Here is a 6,000-nt window from a genome sequence, read left to right on the forward strand (position 1 = left end):
GTGGCTTGTTATCTTAAGCTGTCTAGGCATCTGGTTTTCTTGATTAATTTATTCTGGAGTTCAATTTCACTCTTTTCCCAAGGGTTTTCTTGTTGGTTGGCTTTGTTCTTTATCTGTTCTTTGGCATTCAGTTCACCTCATTGTAGACCTCTACCGTAACTTCTGTTTAGTGGATCAGAGTTTTTCACCTCTTGTATTTCTGGTTCTTTCTCTACCTCTATGTAAACTTATTGTAAAAGAGTCTCCTCAGATATGACTGACCCCAATCAGATTTTCCCAGTGAAGACAGGCCAAAGTCTCAGGAGGAGCTGTGCCCATTTGGATGTATTATATCCCCCAAAATGACATGTTCTTTGATGCAATCTTGTGGCAGCAAACATATTAGTGTTGTTTACATTTGAATCCTTTGATTATTTTCATGGAAACGTGACTCAGTCAACTTTGTGGAGATGTTTGATTGGATAATTTCCATGGAGATGTTTCCCCACCCATTCATAGTGGGTCTGAATTAAATCACTGGAGCCATATGAAGAATTCAGACAGAATGAGCTTGCAGCTGCAGCTAAGACAGACATTTTGAAGATGGCCATTGAAAGCTGATGCTTTGGGGATCACCAATGTGAAAAACAACCTGGGAGCAAGCAGATGCCAGCCACATGTCTTCCCAGCTAATATAAGTTTTCCAGATGCCAATGGCCTTCCTTCAGTGAAGGTACTCTATTGTTGATGCCTTATCTTGGACAATTTATGGCTTTAAGACTGTAACTTTGTAACTAAATAAGCTCCCCTTTTAAAAGACAATCCATTACTGGTATTTTGCAAAATGGCAGCATTAGCAAACTGGAACAGATTTGGGTACCAGAGAAGTTGGGTGGTACTGAGTTTGCAAATACCAAACATGTTGGAATGGCTTTTTAAATGGATATGGGGAAGATTCTGGAAGAATTTTGAGGAGTCTGATAGAAAAGGCCTAAATTGTTTTGAAGAGACTACTGGCAGAAATATGGACTCTAAAGATACTTCTGAGGGCATCCAGAAGATGGCAGTTAGGAGAGACAGAGAAAAAAAAAACCATCCCCATGAAAAAGACTAGATAAAAGACAGAAAGTGACCCTGAACACCAGTTCCAGTGATGCACCAGCTGGACAAGGTCTGCTAAATCCACAGGGGCCATGCACTTGGTGAAACCAGGAGTCTGCAGTCTGGGGAAACCAGGGGTTGGCATTTGGAGTTGGACTAGTTTTAAAAACCCAAAAGCTGCTACAGATATGGCAGTGAGAATCACACAGTGAAGCATGGTGGGAACTGCATCTCCACAACCTGTGGGCATGCCTCAGTATCTGGCATGGACAATAGCCTTTCATGCACCTGCTGCTAATTGTCTCAGAGCTAGGAAGACAGAGGTTAGCAAAAACGGAAAATAACCATACCCCATAAAGCCATCTTTCTGATAGCTGGGAATGCTCCTGCCAGGCACTGGTGCCACACCTCAGAGCTGCACCAAACAGCCCATCATGATGGGAAGTGTTACAAGCAAGATGCACACCTGCCACAATATCTGGCATGGACGATAGCCTTTTGTGCACCTGCAGCTAATTGTCCCAGAGCTAGGAAGGCAGAGGTGTGTGAAAAGGGGGAAATTAACACTCCCCATACAGCCATCCTTTCAGCAGGCTGGGAATGTCCTCACATGGCCCTGCAGCTCAGAACTTCCCTTGGGGGATGGCACTCACATGTGATGTGGCACAGTCTTCCCTCAGCAGAGGCCCTAGGAGGGCATGGCTTGGAAGAGGGACCCACTTGGAAGTCCCAGGGACCATACACCAATACCAAGGACTTGTGGGTCAGTGGCAGAGACAAAATGTGGTGAGACTGAATTGAAGGTTTAGACTCTTGCAACAGCTTTAAATCTCCAGGAACACATGGGAGGTTTGATTATAAAAGCCACCCTCCCACCCTAACCACTCAGAAACATGCCCCACATTCAGTGTGGGCAGCAACAAATACACACACAAACTTGGTGCACTAATTGGACCCCTACAAGATTCAGACCCCCACTCACCACAAAGACAAATTTGGGGAGAACTGGCTTGAGGGGAATCAGCGGCTCATGGATGCCACATGCTGGTTAGTTAAAGTGTATGCCACCAAGCTGTAGATCTGAAAAACTAGAGATAAGTGTTTGAATAAGCCTGCATATCCTAAAAGAAACCTATCAAGTTAAGCAAATGTCAAGAGGCCAAAAACAACAGAAAAATTTAAAGCATATGAAAAAAACAGACAATATGGATAACCCAAACCCAAACATCCAAATCAAAATAGCAGAGGAGACACAGTACTTGGAGCAATTAATCAAAGAACTAAAGACAAGCAAGGAGAGCATGGCACAGGATATAAAGGACATAAAGAAGACCCTAGAAGAGCATAAAGAAGAAATTGCAAGAGTAAATAAAAAAAAATAGATGATCTTATGGAAATAAAAAAAAAAAAACTGTTGACCAAATTAAAAAGATTCTGGATACTCACAGTACAAGAGTAGAGGAAGCTGAACAGTGAATCAGCAACCTCAAAAAAGAGGAAGAGAAACTGAAAGAACAAAAGAAAGACTGGGGAAAAAATTGAAATGCACTTCAGGGATACGATAGATAATATAAAATGTCCAAATATAAGAGTCACTGGTATTTCAGAAGGGGAAGAGAAGGGTAAAGGTCTAGGAAGAGTATTCAAAGAAATTGTTGGGGAAACTTCCCAAACTTTCTAAACAAAATAAATATACAAATCATAAATGTCCAGAGAACTCCAAATAGAAAAAAAAACCCAAATAAACCATCTCCAAGACATATTCTGATCAGATTGTCAAATACTGAAGAGAAGGAGGAAATTCTGAAAGCAGCAAGAGAAAAGCAATTCACCACTTACAAAGGGAACAGCATAAGACTAAGCAGTGACTACTCAGTGGCCACCATGGAGGCAAGAAGGCAGTGGCATGACATATTTAAAATTATGAGAGAGAAAAATTGCCAAACAATAATGCTTTATCCAGCAAAGCTCTCCTTCAAATTTGAGGGAGAGCTTAAGTTTTTCACAGACAAACAAATACTGAGAGAATTTGCTAAGAAGAGACATGCCCCACTGGAGATACTAAAGGGAGCCCTCCCTACAGAGAAACAAAGAAAGGAGAGAGAGATATATGGAGAAAGGTTCAGTACTAAAGAGATTCAGTATGGATATGTTAAAGGACATTTAGAGAGAGAAGGGAAAATATATCTGACAAACATAAACCAAAGGATAGGATGCCTGATTCAAGAAATGCCTTCACTGTAATAACATTGAATGTAAATGGATTAAACTCCCCACTTAAAAGATATAGATTGGCAGAATGCATCAAAAAATATGAACCATCAATATGTTGCATACAAAAAACTCATCTTAGAAACAGGGACACAAAGAAATTGAAAGTGAAAGGATGGAAAAATATTCCATGCAAGCTACAGCCAAAAGGTAGCAGGAGTAGCAATATTAATCTCAGATAAAATAGACTGTAAATGCAAGGATGTTATGAGAGACAAAGAAGGCCACTACATACTAATAAAAGGGGCAATTCCACAGGAAGAAATAACAATCATAAATGTTCATGCACTCAATCAAGGTGCCACAAAATACACGAAACAAACACTGGCAAAACTAAAGGAAGCAATTGATGTTTCCACAATAATTGTGGGAGACTTCAACACATCACTCTTTCCTATAGATAGATCAACCAGACAATACAAATAAGGAAACTGAAGGCATAAACAATCTGATAAATGAATTTGATTAAACACATATGTATAGAACATTACATCCCAAATCACCAGGATACACATTCTTCTCTAGTGCTCACAGAACTTTCTCCAGAATAGATCATATGCTGGGACATAAAACAAGGCTAAATAAATTTAAAAAGATTGAAATTATTCAAAGCACATTCTCTGACCACAATGGAACACAATTAGAAGTCAATAGCCATCAGAGACTCAGAAAATTCACAAATACCTGGAGGTTAAACAATACACATAAACAAGCAGTGGGTTAAAAACGAAATAGCAAGAGAAATTGCTAAATATACAGAGATGAATGAAAATGAGAACACAACATATCAAAACCTATGGGATACAGCAAAAGTGGTACTGAGGGGGAAATTTATAGTGCTAAATGTTTACATCAAAAAGGAAGAAAGAGCTAAAATCAAAGAACTAATGGAGCAATTGAAGAAGCTAGAAAATGATCAGCAAACCAATCCTAAACCAAGTAGAAGAAAAGAAATAACAAGGATTAAAGCAGAAATAAGTGACATAGAGAACAACAACAACAAAAGCAAAAAAAAAAAAATAATAGAGAATATAAATAACACCAAAAGTTGGTTCTTTGAGAAGATCAACAAGATTGACAAGCCCCTAGCTAGACTGACAAAATCAAAAAGAGAGAAGACCAAGTAAACAAAATAATGAATGAGAAAGGTGACATTACTGTGGATCCTGAAGAAATTAAAAACATCATAAGAGGATACTGTTAACGACTGTATGCCAACAAGCTGGATAATGTAGAGGAAATGGACAATTTTCTGGAAACATATGAACAACCTAGACTGACCAGAGAAGAAACAGAAGACCTCAAACAACCAATCACAAGCAAAGAGATCCAATCAGTCATCAAAAAACTTTCCACAAAGAAATGCCCAGGGCTAGATGGCTTCACTGGGAAATTCTACGAAATTTTCCAAAAAGAACTGACACCAATCTTACTTAAACTCTTTCAAAACATTGAAGAAAATGGAACACTACCTAACACATTTTATGAAGCTAACATCAATCTAATACCAAAACCAGGCAAAGATGCTACAAAAAAGAAAAACTACAGGCCAATCTCCCTAATGAATATAGATGCAAAAATCCTCAACAAAATACTTGCAAATCGAATCCAAAGACATTAAAAAAATCATACACCATGACCAAGTAGGGTTCATTCCAGGCATGCAAGGATGGTTCAATATAAGAAAATCAATCAATGCATTACAACACATTAACAAATCCAAAGAGAAAAAATCAAATGATCATCTCAATAGATGTTTAAAAAAGCATTTGACAAAATCCAACATCCATTTTGATAAAAACACTTCAAAAGGTGGGAATTGAAGGAAACTTCCTCAATATGATAAAGAGCATGTATGAAAGACCCACAGCCAGCATAGTACTCAATGGCAAGAGGCTGAAAGCCTTCCCTCTAAGATCAGGAATGAGACAAGGATGCCTGCTGTCACCAGTGTTATGCAACATTGTGCTAGAAGTGCTAGCCAGGGCAATCCCACAAGACAAAGAAATAAAAGGCATCCAAATTGGAAAGGAAGAAGTAAAACTGGCAGTATTTGTAGATGATATGATCTTATATCTAGAAAACCCTCAGAAATTGATGATACAGCTACTAGAGCTAATAAATTTAGCAATGTAGTGGGATACAAGATTAATGCACATAAGTTAGTAATGTTTCTATGTCCTAGAAATGAATGAAGTGAAGAGACACTCAAGAAAAAGATACCGTTTTCAATAGCAACTAACAAAACCAAGTACCTAGGAATAAACTTAACCAAAGATGTAAAAGACCTATACAAAGAAAACTACATAACTCTAGTAAGAGAAATCGAAAGGGACCTTAAAAAATGGAAAAAGTATTCCATGTTCATAATAGGAAAGCTAAATGTCATTAAGATGTCAATTCTACCCAAACTCTTCTACAGATTCAATGCAATCCCAATGAAAATTCCAGAAACCTACTTTGCAGACTTGGAAAAGCTGGTTATCAAATATATATTGATAGCAAAGATGCCTCAAATTGCTAAAAGCATGCTAAAAAAGAAAAGCATAGTGGAAGGACTTACACTCCCTGACATGGAAGTTTACTATAAAGCCACTGTATTCAAAACAGCATGGTACTGGCACAAAGATAGAATATTGATCAATGGAA

The sequence above is a fragment of the Choloepus didactylus genome, chromosome X (assembly GCF_015220235.1).
Source record: "Choloepus didactylus isolate mChoDid1 chromosome X, mChoDid1.pri, whole genome shotgun sequence".
Taxonomy (NCBI): domain Eukaryota; kingdom Metazoa; phylum Chordata; class Mammalia; order Pilosa; family Megalonychidae; genus Choloepus; species Choloepus didactylus.